Source organism: Poecile atricapillus, chromosome 2 (genome assembly GCF_030490865.1).
Source record: "Poecile atricapillus isolate bPoeAtr1 chromosome 2, bPoeAtr1.hap1, whole genome shotgun sequence".
NCBI lineage: Eukaryota > Metazoa > Chordata > Aves > Passeriformes > Paridae > Poecile > Poecile atricapillus.
Genome location: NC_081250.1, coordinates 67,652,777 through 67,669,387, shown reverse-complemented (window position 1 = coordinate 67,669,387; position 16,611 = coordinate 67,652,777).

Here is a 16,611-nt window from a genome sequence, read left to right as displayed (position 1 = left end):
GCAGCAATCTCAGGTTGCACTGAGAGAAACCTATATACTTCTTGGCAGTGCTAAAACTGCTTCTGTAAGATTTTATTGGGAATGTCTCTCTGAGAAATCCAGTATAAAGCACTTCCCTAAATCTCTGACCTCATCTCACTGGACCTTCTTCTCCTTATTGAGGGTGGAACAGTGCCTGATCATTCTAAAGCATCTTTTCCATAAAAACTGAAAAAAAAATTGCAGGATCTTTGATGCACAGTAAGAGATTCTACTTGGCTTAATTTCATTATTAGTTATGAAGCCCATTTTGTATTCAGAAGTGGTGCAGAAGAAGCTAACTGTGAATAGGTAGAAATGAGAGGTGGGAAGAAAATGAGGTGTTTGTAAGAGTACATTAACCTTCTCAGACAGACATTTAATGGCTTAAAAATATTGTTTTGAGCAAGGCTTTAGCTTATAAAACCCCCTTGTGAGAGGCAGGTGAACCTAAATACTTCTCCAATAGATCAAAACTAGCATTGCATTATTCAGACAAATTTCCCTATGAGTTTTCATTTTACACAAATTGTCTGGATGTTTCCAGATTTACACTAGAGCCCAGTTCTAGAAAAGTGGTTAAGATGCAGCTAAATTGGTACAGGTTGGAATTCTGCCTCAATTTTCTGCTAAATATTGCCCATCCACAGGGATGGAAATAAGACAGAATTGGTGTACCTGTCAGGCTTTCTAATACCACTTTACTGCCAGGAACTGTAAGAGGAAGAAAGGAGAACACAGGCAAAACAAGTTCACTCGTGCTGCGGATACTCTGGCCCACCAGCCGCAGCTGCTGAAACTGGTCCTTGTTTTCTCTGTCTGGAGCAAAGAGCAAAGATCAAAGTTTATTTGGAGTCAGCTCCTTTTCCATTTGCTCTTCCACCTGCTCCCTCTGCTGGTAAAGGTGACCTAAAGAAAGGAAAATGTGAGTTTAAAAGGAACGCAAAATGGTGGAGTTACTCTTTACGTTTTGATAATTAACTGAGAATTGAATTTTAATGAACCATCTTTTAAAATTCTTCATGTCATCTTGTTTTCTTTGTCTTTACAGGGAGGGGTTGTTTCTTGTAGTTATACCGGAATTCTTTCAAATCTTTTCATAAAACAAAACATCCTGTTGTCCTTTTTAGGTTTAAAAATTTCCAGAACAAAAATAGTGTAAACCAGTTTCTGACTTCAGTGATGGTTTTCATGTGTTGAATTTTGTCCTCTTTTCCATCATGTTCTTAAATCATATCATGGAAAATTACCACCACTTGTTTTTATATATCATAGCTGAATCTTCTAAGTTTTTAAAGGATTAAATTCTCTGTTTAAAATCTTAAAACCAAATCAAGACATTTGAACAGTAACTGTCCTCTTTTCTAAAGGTGAATTTTCACAGTACATCTGTCACACAATGTATCAGTCCCACTTGCCCCTTTCTCTCCAACACACTATTACATGTCTCATTCCTTCCTTTACTCTGGCTCTGGCATTCCTCCAGATGGAGACTGCGCCAATTAATCTCCCAAAACAAACAAGAATTTTGTTTTGGGTTCTGCTAGCTTCATTTTATCCCATTTTAATGAGGTAGATGAGCTGAGCACAAGGTCAGAAGACGGCCAGGTTCAGCTCCAGAGATGGGGCAGTGCCATGCAATGAACCATTAGATCTGCTCTAGAAATACTGTGAAATTTTCATGCCAAACTCTAGTGGAAAGAGACAGTAAACATAGCTGGTGGAAAAAACTCATTCAAGACTCTCTTCATGTGAGCAACTGGTCCTTTAATAGGCTTGGATGAAATGTAAAGCCCTTGAAATATTTTGATTGAAGCTAGTTGCCAGTAGCATTAGCTAGTGAGAAACCTGACAAAAGGTGAAAAGATCTCTTGCCCTCCCTCACTAGCTCCTTCTCCTAGAGTTTGTCTGGCTACATGTCAGGATACACGTTAAAGGTTCACTGCTGTTGTTACAGTGCTCTCCCTAATCACCAGCTAACACCACAGCACTCCTTTGTATGCATTCCCTCTGAAAGATCACGATTTTCAAGCTTTCTCCCTGATCTTCCCCCAGTTTCATTTTGTCTCAATTGTACTCTTTCTGGTGCTGTTTCTGAAGTCTATGATGCTTCTTTTCACAAGGAGGTTCTATTTTCAACTTCCCTTGTTCTCAGTGACCAACCGTGCATGCTCACTTTATTTAACACTTTTTTTACCTCAGTGACATCTTCAGATATTTTGTCAAAGTCATCTCTGTCATGAAGTAATAGGAGAGGGTCAGATGCTCCTTGTTCAGCTGTCTCGATTACAAGGGCCTGAATAACAGCCTCTCTTTTTTTGTGCTGGATTGTGGAAATAAGGAATGTTCTTAGTACTCTTAACAGGAAAGGCCAGTGCTGCAAAAGCATTTGATAGGTGAGAGATTAATAACATACAGATTAGTAATATTGGTATGGATTTTAGGACACAGAGAAGGCAGGCCTTGAGCCTTGCAGTAACTGTCTGCTTTCTATCAATTTCTATGCACTTTCTGAGCATCATGTTAATCTTCAACACAATCACTATGTGGGCATGGAGGATACTGGAGAGTTTTATGTACAGCAAAGAACAAAGCATGAGGAGACTGCTTTTAAAATTAACTTTCTGCAGACATTATATCACATAAATGTTCTTGGACAGCAAACATGAGAACAATCAAAATTAATTCTCTTTAACATTTTTAAAAAAATTACTCATGGAAAATAATTTTTATGTGGAATAGAAAGCTGTCTGGAAAAACTGTACTGTGAGGAGCCTTGTACAGGATGTGCCTTACTATCACTGAAACTGCCATCCTACCTGCTGCCACCTGTGTCAGGCACAGCCGTGATTTTGTGGTAATTTACATCAATCATTTTTAACAGGTCTCTAAATTTACATTGGTTTTCTATCTCTTTTGTTTATAAATAAATGCCTATATCCATATACGGAACCAGAACGGTTACTGAATTATAGGGACTAGTAAGGCAAAGTGTTACTCTATCACCTGATTTTGTGTATTTTCAACAGATTTGGACAGGTTTTTTTGGGGATTACCATTTGGCTATATATCTTCATTTCTTCAGATGTTGATTGTATTGAGTTTCTTTACCCTAAATCTTCTTCTGTCTTTAGATTTCCTATGTGAACATCTTACAGCATATACGCTATCTCTGTATCCATTAATTCAGTAAAAATGGGATTTCTTTTTTGTTTTTACCCGAGCAGTTTCCCCATATTCTGTCACTATGTGTTTATAATTTCCACCTTCTTGTTGATGCAGCTGCACTATTTGCTGTACACACCATAGAGCAACTCCTAATTGGTAGATGTTTTCTAATGTTGAATTCATGATGATCAGGAAGATGGAAGGATGAACCTACCAAAGTTATGACCATCTGAGAAGCAATTAAACAGGAAACTCCCCTGCACTGTAATTGAAAGGAAATGAGTGGGTGTCAGCCTAGTGAGTTGTTCCATATGAATCAAGCTATAATGGGTCTGTTTTTCAGGTGCCTTAAGGGAGGACTCAGATTCATCCTTTAAGTCTCTTGTCTGTTGACAATTTAGAGGAGAGTAAGCTCACACTTACACATTCCCAGCCATCCAGTAGATGACTTAAGTGTGAAGCAAATTGGTGAAAAAAGAGCAAGGGATTTTTCATGGTCCTTAATATTTCTGTCCTACTGCAGTCTCTGCTTATCAACTGCCCTTTCCTTCCTCTAATTGTCTGATGCAATAGCCTCTCGTCCTAAATTTCTTTTGTAGCTCATCTCTTTCAAACCTACAGTCTATAGCTGACCTACTTCTCCCTTTTCAATCTTGGGTGGAGAATCTTTTCTTTCAGTAATTTCTTCCTACATCTGAGATTTACCTTATAGTAATATTTTGCTATGTTGCAATGCAGAATTAGATTGATTAATCTGGTTGCTTTGTGAATTATTTTAACAGCCAATCTTTAAGGATTTCCCTAACAAGCTGTGTCTGTCATTTAAAACAAAATGTGCCTTTTTAAATATCACACCAATCTGAAGAAGCCCCGTGGAGGGCATTTGTGTAGGGTAGATCCCCTTTTCTTATTCTTGAGTGACTGTCATCAGCCTGGATGAATACAAGATGTAACCATAAGAACAGGCATGAAGAGAGAATCCATCAACAATCCAAAGACTGCTGAAAATGAATACATAATTAATAACTGGTTAGCTGTTCAGGTCAGTCTATCCTGACCTGAGTAGCATATGCAATGAGTTATGGACTATTCCTTTAATACATCATCACTGGGTTTAATGGTCCTATTTCTTTCAAGCACCTTTTTTAAACACAGCAATTATTTCTATAGGTTACTAAGAGAAGAGATAGTAAACCAAATAAAACGTGAAATAAAACACAGGTTGACTATGTTTATCAATATCAAGTTGATCTGCACATTTAGATTGACATAGAGAAATATCTTGTCACTAAAATTCAGGTTGTAAAGCTGGACATAATTTCTTTTCATGTCTCTTTCATTAGCAATGAATACAGGAATCTAACTTCAGCTTGCATAGTCCAGTCAAATAAAAAGAGCACATATTTGATTTTATTTAGTATTTTACATGTTTAAATGCTACAGCTTTAGAATGAGGTACTCCTTTCTACTGTTTTTAAGCCTCGTTTGATTAGATGTAATTTTTGAAAAAGAGTATTTCTCCCACTGTGTATAAAAAGTATACACATTGTGAAATCACTCTCCCTCTGAAGGACAGATGGAGTGAACCTAAATAGTAGGATAAATGCCAGAGGTTCCAACATCAGCAGTTAGTGGAAGACCTGGACAGTGCATTATAAGGAGTGTATTTACAATAGAATTGTGATTGGGATGAGACATGTTGGCAGAAGATGATTCCCAGATAAAACAACCCTACAGTATAAAAAGAAGGAAAAATAAGTTTGCCATGGCTCACTTTGGCTTCACACTTGGAGAAATATCCAAAGCATGCTAGTCAAATTTCTGATGTCATATGGTAGGAATAGGTGTGCTCTTACGAAAATGGTCTACCTCCAGGTAGGCCCCAGTAGACAGTGATTTACAGTCTGAATTTTACCTGAATGTGAGCTGGATATTTTAGTATGAGCAGTCAATTCATGCCTTTGAAGGTAGGATTTCCCAGGCTATATAGAGAAGAACTGGTTCTACTGGTTCCTGTGGCTGGTGCTCTCAGCTCCACCACACCCATTCCGGGTTCTCTGCACCTCTGAAACATACAAAGATTTATCTGCTGAAATATTTTCAAAAACACTGGATTTTGGTCCTTCAAGTCACTGGTTTTTATTACTGGGAAAGTAAGATTATATGGACAGCAGAAATGTTCACAATCTTTTAACCACCTAATCTTTTTTACTGCAGGGATTGCTTTCTCTGAAAATATGGACACATTTTTAAAGCATAATATTCATCTCAAATTTTAAAATTCAGCCTGGAATCACTGAGCAGAAGCAGTGCACTAAAGGATTTGGTTACAGCCTGCCAAATTTTGTTACACAAAGTACAAATAAACTTAAAACACATTTTCATATAGGCTGCTGTCTTGATCAGTCTTGTTGATTCATTGTATAAACTTTTATTGCCTATCAACTGCAGATGTAACCCAAGTAAGATTTGATATGATAGGTTAAAAATGGATTTAAAAATATTTACTATAAAAGGCAAATCATCATCAAGTGGTTACTGATAAAAAGTACACATTTCAGAAGCTGTGGGGGAGTGCTGAATTATAATAAAGAGAGAACATCAAGAGAGTGACATGAATTATTTGGCAACCAGTTTCAAGCAAATAAAACGTGTTTCAGCACAGACATCTTATGGGATATGGGCCCCTATAAGGGATATTGGCCCCTTACACTAAGGTGGGACTACAGTATGGGAAGTAATGACTGAAAAAAGTTACTTGCTGGAAGTAATACTAAACTGAAAATACCTGTAGTATAATGCTGTAGTTATTTGAGTTAGCACTGGTGTAATCATTGGTCCATGGTCTACCAAAATGCTTTCTATCCAAAATATGCTCTTGAGAAAAATGTTGGATTGTCATTTTGTAAGATATGCAGATGATTAAAGAAAGAGAAGCATGACTTACAGTGAGAGAAGGAGAAAAGCTCACTGATGCAGAAGTACATAGGTGATTTGATTGCTCTCTGTGAAAAACATAGACTAGAAGGCAGCTCTTACAACTGATAAAGGAAATGTAAGATGATCTGATGTTGAAAGTCACAGCTAGAAATAAAATGAAAATGTCTTGGGGTAAGAAAAATCAGTACCAGAACATCTAAGAAAGAATTGCAAGAGATGTGTCACTGGAAAGGCAGTATGTTCTTAGATTTCAAGTAAGAATTAATCATGAGACTTGTAGCCTTTTGTGGCACAGGGAATCAGTAGTGCAATATTGTATTCCCTCCCGTGTTTAAAATCTGTGAAGATTTGTTGTTTGTAGATGGATCTACTCACAATGTGATAAACATTTTGAATAGCATGATGAATACATCACCAAATATTCATTGAAATAAAAAGTAGGAGATCTCAAACCACTTTTCTGCACTCACCATTAATTCTCTTTGAACTTGAGCATATTGAAAAGTTCTTTGAAAACATGTTTATAAAATTATGACAATACATCTTAAATTACTCATCAATTACTGAAATAAAAATAATTCATGCACAGAAAGATTCTTAAATATTTGTCTTCTAATGAAATACTACCCCATAAAAGCATCTTATATAATGCACCAGTGACATTAACCTATGTTTACCCAAAACCTAAAAAGATTAAGCAATAGTTTAGACAGCAAGGTTATGGTTACAGTATGAAAATCCAAACAACATAAATTCAGCCAGTTAAGCTTGTCATAAAGACCACTGAGATGATGGAAAAGACTATATAGTAAAAGAAATCTATGGCTAGGTCTGATTAATAATTCTGACACTGTGTTCTGTTGAAAAATGAGGCTTTGCTGAAATGAAGTTCTTTGTGAAATCTTTTATATTTGTTATGAACCCGGCATATAGGTGGGTAGCTCTTGCAAAGATGAAGATTTGACAGCCTTGGAAACCTTGATCACAGTGTATTGTATCTATAAAAGAAGCCAAAAGTTTTATAGAAGGTGACTTCTCAACTGAATACAAATTCAGGCCTTATCGACAGAATAAATGTATTCATGTCAATATACTCTCTATCTCTCTTCATTTTTTCATTCTACAAAAATGGGAAAAGAGAAATCACATTAATAACTCTGAGTCTTTTTATTTGAATGCAACATTGTATAAAGTGTTAGAAAGTATTTAAAAGAAAAAATAATTAAAGTCTTGAAGGCAAATGCAAAATGGGATAATCCTGGCTTTATCAAATAAAGATGGTGTCAGACTGTGATCTTTTTGGGTAAGATAAGTGACCTTTCACACAGGGACAATGTGATAACCTGAATTTTTGTGCACGTTAGAGCAGCACTTATAGTGCCAAGGCAAATTATTACTGAAGTGGAAATTACAAGGATCACTGCAAGAACTGATTAGGTCAATAAGGTGCTGACTAGCAGAGACTTCAATGTATGAAAAGTTCTCAAGACAAAGATGGCAATCTGTTGACACTTCCTCAGAGAAGTCCTGAGACTTGTCCTACACACCTTAATAATTTTTAGGTTAAGAACAAGAGGCAGAAATGGCAGGGGTTGAGCAGCATAAGGTCACGCACACATGGGCTTTAAAGCCAGCCAGAACTTTACAGTGGGTCTGCCTGTACAGCCTCCTTATAATGAGCTCTCCAAAGTAGAAAAATAAGAGACTTTAGTTCTCAAAAGACCAGGTTTAACTTGTATGTACACTGGAACAGTTTGTGTTTTACACAAAGGAAGTCCAGTGGCTAGGTGAGCTGGTGCAGAAGAATGAATCTGTAAACAAGCTGCCTCCTGCCCACAGAAACTTTGTTGTCTGGATCATTCCTTGTAGTTGTGATTTCAGTCCCCTCAGTGGCTTTCTGGGTTGCCAGACCTCTGTGTGATCTTCTCTTGGAGTATAAAAAGAAGGTATAGATCTTGAAGCTAAGAACCGCCTCCTCCTCTTCATAAGGCCTGTGTGATTCAGTTCTTTCTTTCTTTCTTTCTTAAAGGAATGTAGCAGAGCAGCACACACAGCTTAAAAATACCATCTATCATAGCGAATAAAGTGGAAGAAAAAGATCTTGGTGTATTGCTTATTGGAGGGTGGCTGTTGACAATAATTTTGAAGTAGTTTTCAAATGCAGTATTAAGACACATTGACTCAAGTATGTCTAGTAGAGCTAGAAATGCAGGAGTTGCATTGTATGAAGCACCAAAAAGATCTATTTTGCAGTATTGCATGCAAGTTTTAATGTGTTCAAGAACAGATTAAAATGGAATAGTTGCAGAGGAAGGAAGATCAAAAGATTTTTAAAATATAGTTGTACATAAGAAAAGAGAAAAACTGAACAATAACATTCCCACAAAATCAAAGAACTTCAGGTCATAAAATTAGGAAAAATTACCAGCATGTTTCCAGGGCATAGCATGATACTTCCAAACAACAGTAGTGAGGGCGAGAAGCTGATGACATCTTAAGAACTGAACTTTTATAAACATCAGTTTAAAAGACTATATGATGGGAAGAGTAAATTTCTGGGGATAGGAAATTAGGATCTCTTGAGTACCCAATATATTTGTATTTCCAAAAATCACTGATTTGAAGCTGTCTCACTATTTGTCTATCCCTAGACAGTAAAAAACTCCACCTTTTGGCTTCCCCTGGTGTCCTGTAGAGATCAGAAAGTTCTGTGCTATTCTTGCTCAGCAATAAACCAGGAAGATTCAGAGTGAAAGACCATTTAATTTAGGAGAGATAGACAGGGACCATTAACTTGGGTTTCTTACTATTTTCTTTTATGAGGGCCATTCACTGCATTCTAAGACACTCTGGTAGTTTTATTTAGGAACACCTCTGCTACTCCAGGATCATAGCACAGTGCTCAAAATGTTTTTCCTGCATTACACTGTAGCTGTGAATTACTCCAAGTCTTGCATTTATCAGAAGGTTTTGAGAACTATCTGTGGTATGTCGTATTTACAGAGTGTAACTGCTGTGGAGTTTTATAAAATAAACATATACTCTATGGCTACTACCGTTGTAGGTGACTGTATGACCCTGAAATACTTGCTCATGGGTGATATTCTGATTTGGGAACAAGGATGCTTACATGGAGAGAAAAACTAGAGGATCTGATATACTGGCAAGAAGCAACATGCTGGTGAGGCTTCCTGATTGGAATTTGCATCGGTGTGATTTCCAAGCGATGGGGTATATGAGGATTCAAATGGACTCAATAATCCTTTTGTCTGCATGTTTAGAACTAAATAGAAATTTCATATCTGTGGTTCTGTCTGGAGTGACAATTGCTTTCAACTTGTCTCTCAGCTAAAACAGAGGCATAGCAATAAACCAGAGAATATAAGTCAGAAAGAAGGAGAGTGATGGAGCCAGAAGCACTTACATTTGGTGTCACGTTGGAAGACAAAAAAACTACATCTTTTTACTACAGTATTTTAGAAAGAATTGGGACCATCTGCTGTTCTCAGGACATTAATTATTAAAACTTATGAAAAACTGAAAGCATAATGGCTAATACATCCTAAATTGTTATAAATTTTATTCATGCTTTTTCGTCTTACTCTGTCTTATGTAAACAGCTGATCAGCATGCAGCAAAAACTCTTTCATCGGAATTATAGTGAATTTAAGGATAAAATTGCAGTTCCTGAAAACAGGCTGAAAGATTTGAAAAATTACTTCAGTGTAATTCTGTAGTACTAGGCCCACTTGTTCACAAAGTTGCATCTGTTTACCTAGATATATGTTTTAAAAATTGGCTAAATTCTTATAAAAATCCCATGTGGATATTCTTGAGTAGGTTTTAATCTAACACAAATTAATCAGAATTAAGGCAGTTCCTTGCAGAATTTGAGGTTTTCAGTCATGTACACAAAGGAATTTGTACCACTGTCACTAAATTAAACCATTGATTGTGGTTCAGTTGGTACAATATTTATGTAGGGAAAGGCTCTCATTTTATTCATCAGCCTGAATTGCCAATTGTAGATCCAAGTCCAAGATTTAGTAAAAATATGGGTATGCTGAAATAGTGGTCCAGGCTTAGGAATTCTGTAAAAATTCATGAAGCCATTCCCTCTGCTCAGGTCTCCTGTGTATCTTTGCACACTCCCTTAGTGAAAAATGTGATTCAGTTCAGACCAAATCTATGGGTAATTCTAGTTTAAACAAACACTATAATATTGTGTAATGAGTCTGAAAGTACATATGTGAAGTGCATGTACAGTCATGCCATTTAAATTAATGGGATGCTGTACATTGCCTGGAGACCAGGCTAACAAATCTGGCTGCAGGATTTTCACAAATTATAGTGCTAATAAATTTGTATTAACTGGGGTTCATCTAAACAAAAACAGTATCTATATAAAACCATATAATCTTTGTAAATTGTTATCTTTGTACTATGATGCACATTCACTTCTGAGAGGAGAAAAAGACTACTCAGGATTTATGAACTATGGGTATTTATCCATGGATAACACTAGAAACAGACTACTGACATATTAAAGGGATTTATCTATACTATTACTCAGTATCTGTTGAGTCTGTACCATTCATGACAACCAAAACTCTAAACATAGTCACATAAAATGTATCGTATTGTTGTTTGTAGCAGATGAAAATATAAAACGTGCAAACAGACATCATTTACAGGTAAAGAATTACAAGTGTAGTTTTAAATCAACCATTAATCAAAATAACTGTCAGCTACCAGAGAAAACAGGAAGAAATCATCAGATATTACAGTATTATTAAGCATGAACTTAAAATTAGATGGAATAGAATATTCTCCTGTTCTACGATATATTCTCACAACTGCATATAACTGAGCAGTAGCTGATGACAGCCAGATGGTACCATCCAGAAAGCCCTTCTCAAAGTAAGAAGTAGGTGACTACTTCTAGGTTAAAAATGGTACTGCACTAGAAGCCAAAAGTTAAAAAGATGTTACTCATGAACAGTCATAGTTTGAAACTTCGACATTCAGTATATACTTCAGTTATAACTATGTATATAGAAGTAAGGCTTTCTCTTGGGTTACCTGTGGTCAACTAGAGTTTTACTTCCTCTTTGTAACACATTTAGTATTGTAGCCAGATATTCATTATGCCTGAGCAACCAACTTAAGGGTATTTGCTATGGAGGATTTCTGTTTGCCAGTAGAGTGATGTAACTACCCTTTTGAACCAGACACCTCCCAGAAATACTTAAAGCCAGTGGTCTTTAAGTGCTTAAGCTCTTCTACACAGTACACTAGATGCCCATTTTTATTACTAAACAGTAATAAATAATATAAATGGTATAATGTTTATATTTATAATATTATAATATAAATAAATAAATAAATACCTTTCTAAATCTGTCCTTAAGACTAGTCTATTCAGTAGGTATACTCCTTTGATTAACCAGGATCAGGGCTTGGTTTCCTTTAAAAAAAACCTCAACTTGAAATATGTTATTCTCTCTATTAACAAGAGGACTTCTCTATCATTCATTTCTTGCAAAAGATTCTGAAACAATTTTCTGCAGTGTGATACTCCACCTTTGGCAGTTCTTCATTGGACTGGCTGTAGCTTTATGTTGCAAATATGAACATGTTGTGGTGTGGGGATGAAATCTACCATTGACTGTCTAGAACCACTGCTGTCCTACTCTGAAAAACATCTCCTGCTCATATCATCTGATACATGTAGTGATTTTCTATGCAGGGCTCATTTGTTGTTGCTTACTGAAAAAGAAAAGCAAACCAGAACAAACACAACAAAAAAAAAAACCCTTAAAAATTTCCTGAGGGAAACTTGATGCTAATTTTGATTATGGACTTTCATTCATCTTGAATGAAAGAATTGCTCACTACCATTATCTCCAACCACAGACAACAAATGGTACAACAGCCTCACATCACCATCCTGTAGTTTCAACATCTTGAGCTGTAGCTGAAATCAGTTCCTGGTGCTTTCTAATTGCTTGTGATTGCATTACATGTCTGCATCATAAAGTAAACTGATGAAATCATCTCACTCCAAAGAGCATAACCCCTGAAAATGTGGAACTGGATTTAAAAAGGATCAGACACACTCACAGGGCAAAGAACATGTTATCTGAATGCATATTTGGCACAGAAAGCTCCTAAGTGGTTTATAGTCAGAAGACAGAAGATTGTCATGAGGGGAAGATCACTCTTTACTATAAACTTTACTTATATCCTTATAACCTTCTTTTTCTTAGATTTCCACAATTAGATGACAGTGGCTGCTCCCAAGTACTCTTCCTCTTTCTATTGCAGAGCCTTGTTAAACTAGAAATTTATCTCAGCATTATTTTTGCATAATGTGACCTGAGGTTTCCTTGGAGACCTGGGAGCTTTTCAGGGCTATCAGTCTTCAGAAATGGTGTGTCCTTTATATTTTCTTTTTACTTTCAATAGCTTTTATTTTTTTTTTCCCTACATTTTTCTATTCTTCAACATTGCTTGCTGCATCAAAAGAAGAATGACCAGCAGGGTGAGGGAAATGATTCTCCCCCTTTACTCTGCTTTCATGAGACCAAACTTTGAGTGCTACATCCAGCTCTGGAGTCCTGAGCACACTAATGACATGAACATCCTGGAGCAATTCCAGAGGAGGGACAAAAAGACAGAGGGCTGGAGCACCTCTCCTATGAAGACAGGTCAAGAGAGTTGGGGTTGTTCAGCCTGGAGAAGTAGAAGGATCCAGGGAAATATTTCCTTGTGCCTGTATCACATCACCAACACCCAGCAAAGTGGCTACAGGTTGAGGGGACAGCTTATGCATAGCATTACAACATGTTCCAGCTGCCCCCACAGCTTTCCTACAGTCAAAGAGGTCACTAATCTCACCTTAACGTTGCTGGCAAAGCAGCCTCGTACATGCCATTTGCAGTACAAAAATATGCCTTAAACTTGTGCTACATAAAGTCTGTTTCATAGCAAGTCTGAATATTCCTACTTGGGATGTGAACTACTACTTATATTCTTTTTTCTTCCTTTTCGTTTTGTCAGCTACAGCAGGGGGATATGAAATTAATCGTATTTTCAGCATCCTTGTCTCCTGACATGTTTTAGTCTTCTTTCTGTACCTCTCTCCATAAGAAGTCTACTGGATTGTTGTTGCTCTTCCTGCTGGTTTATTTTGCTGCCTCTGGTCCTTTGTCTTGAACTGGCAGCTGTTGTTGTTTACTCCCTTGCAATTTTTTAGGTGAACTGGAGTTGTGTCCCATATACTATTCCTTTAATAATGCTTTAGAGGGAAAATGTGAGTAAGCCCTTAACACTGAAATTCAATCCTTTTGAGAGGTAAAAGGTGTGTATCTTTCTCTAATAGACAGCAAACACCTATTTCTGGCACCTCCACCATACCAGCCAGCTCTCTAAGCAGCCAGCCTTTGTGTTTTTCCCACTACTTTTCCCCAGGAAGAGAGAAGAAATAAGTACATTGCTTTTTGCTGTCATTCACCATGCCTGCAGGCTCTCTTTTTGTACCTGCTGGAAACTCTTCCCCCCGGCAGCCTGAGCATTTCCTCCCCAGGTGCCAGGCAAGCAGCTACCGGTGAACAGGAGACAGATGGGGAAGGGAAGGAGCCAGTGACGCACACAGGTTGGGCAACCACAGGATGCTCTGCAGCAACGACCTGACCTCAGCCAGCGGCACTGCCGGAGAGGGAGCACCCAGTACAGACACTGGGGATCTGACAGGCAGAGGAAGGAGGAAACCAAACATTCCTCCTGCCCCCAGAGGGGCTTGGGTGTCCTCCCAGCCAGGGCCCACGTGGATGTCTGTATCTAGCTACACACTCTCCCTTCCTCTCTTCCATGGGCAAGCCTGTCTGCTAAGCTTCCTTTCCTTCCTGCCTCATGATGGTTTTATTTTTGGTGTGCAAGCCTATCCCAACCAGGGTGAGCCTACAATTGCAACAAGCCTAGTCCAAGAAGACAGTTTTCCTCACTGGAATTTTTAACAAGAGTAGGGTAGAACAGTATTACTGAGCATTACTAGAATTCACTGTAAATTCTTGAACAAAAACTATACTTGGGCCTTCAGCCATGTAAGTATCAGTGTAAATTGTTACTTAACGCCTTTGGAATCCACTTGTAGTGCCTCTAAACTGCTGCTCCAAACAGGACAGATTAAAGATATTCAGGATAAACCAGGATAATTAGATATGGTGTGATCACCAGCAAAAATTCTGTAAGAATTTACAGCTGTGTAATCCCAGTTGATTTCAATAAGATGGAACAGGATTTTATATCAATGCAAAATTGACATCTAAGTCTTCAGCGCTCCATATATCACAAATACGCTTAAAAATGCTAATTCTTTTTGTTGTTTTATATAAGCATTGATAGATGATAAGCATAACCCTAATTCAAAAATCTAGTGGAGCATGAGATGTAAAAAAATTGCTATTTTAGCCAAGGGTCAAGTCTGAGTTCCCAAATTTTAGCTGAATATTTTTTTGCTTAGTCATGGTGATGTCCAGCATCATTTTCCACAGACTTGGTGACAAAACTCCCCTAAGAATATATGTATTTAATATTTATAATATATATGTCATGACATTGTCGAAAATTCACTTCACAAATACCTGGAAAATAAAGATTGGAACTGCTACTGTGTTATAAGTGTCTTGATGCTGGAATGTTCCTGCTACTAAACTTTTGGAATCTGGAAATATAAAAGTAAGATCAAGTAAAAGTCATTTAGAAGAATAATGCATCTATTCTGAATTTATTCATTTTGGAATTTGTTGTCACAGCCCAGTAGGAATATTCATTTTTCCTGTTATAGAAATTAGACCTGTTCAGTAAATCAGTCAAAATCAGAATTCATTTTTGGTCAATGATTACTCCATGAAGACTTATTGTAATGAACGTGTATCTTAGTATTCAGAAAAAACAGAACAAAACAAAACAAAAAAAGATGGGAGAGGAAAGCTTGAATCTAGATCCATCTAGGAGCTAGCTGACAGTTTTCTCACAGTGGTCAAGAGCATTGCCTTCCCTTGAAACAGCAGTTATCATTAGGTGCAAGGGTCACCCATTCTGTTGAAATGATAGTGAAGATCTTAATTACCAAATTAGAGGACAAAAGAAAAATAGAGAAAATTAGGATCTTCTTACCCTTTCCTGCCCCAGATCAAGTTGTTTTCATTGTTGGACAATGCAGAAATAAACTGAACTCCCTGTTCTGACTTTTGACAAATAGTTTGTATTTGTAGTCTGTGTGATCCATTGCTTTTCAGGTGATCTAACTACAAAAGTCTGCCTTATGAATCCTAAGATATAAAATTGTCATGGAGGTATTCTCCCTGTCATTGTATCCGTTGCCAAGGTCATGGAAGGCAGGAAAAGTTCTGGACAATTACTTGTGGTGAAACATAATCTCGGAGGACGCCTTTAATTTATTAAAAGTGTCACTGTAAATAGTTGTAAAACCAGAGTAAGTTGATTTTGTGAAAAGTATTTTCACAGGCAAGATTTTTTTCAAAATTCACTTTGCACAAATGTGTCATCCTGACAATGGAAGTTTCTATTGTGAGCATATTATCTGAGGCTACTCTGGTCAATGCTTCCGAATAAAGGAAAACATGCTTCCAGTGTTCTCAGATTCTTTATTACATACATTTTCAGACAGCAGGGACACAAAATAGTATTATCCTTTTCCAGTCCCTTAGCTGTCATGGTAAATCAATTAAGTTGTTATAATTTCAACTACATGTGGTACTTAAAGAGAAGAGCCTGAATTCAGAGCCTGTTTTCATCCTGTGGTTCATACAGACCTCACAGGAGGGATGCCTGAGAAAAGGGTGGAAGCTTTTTCTTTCCTTGTGTAGCTCTACTATATAATATCACTACCCTGGATTTAAAGACAACTGGTGTTTATCACTGATAAACACCAAAGAAAAGAGAACTGAGGGAGACTTCAAGTGGCAGTTGTAAAAAATGGGTTGGAAAATGGGTTCCCAACATATACTGAAACAGAAGCGTAAAATTAATAATGAGATGGCTTGGTTCAAGTTACAGTTCAACGCACAACCCAGGACTTTCTCTTCAGAAACACAAGTCACTGAGGTTCCTTTTTGAGGGTGGTGCAGACCAAGTCCTGTTCTTTCTCCTCAAGCACTGCTTCTTTTTTCCAGCCTATTCTCAGTAAGAAAGGACCTGTAACCTGATGAAATGGTCTTGCACCACACTTCTAGTTTGCTCACCAGTGTGGCCATCCCAAGTATGTCTTACAAACAAAAGAAGCTTGATCTCACTCTGAAGTGGAAACACTCATGATGGGAGACACACCTGCTAAGTGCAGAAGCCAAGCTGATGTTACTCTCAAGAACCATGATTTATACCTGGCCTGGTATCCCACTATGACAAGGCTGCAAAATATTTTCTCTCTACAGCAAGCCCTGCTGTCATAATACCAGTCAT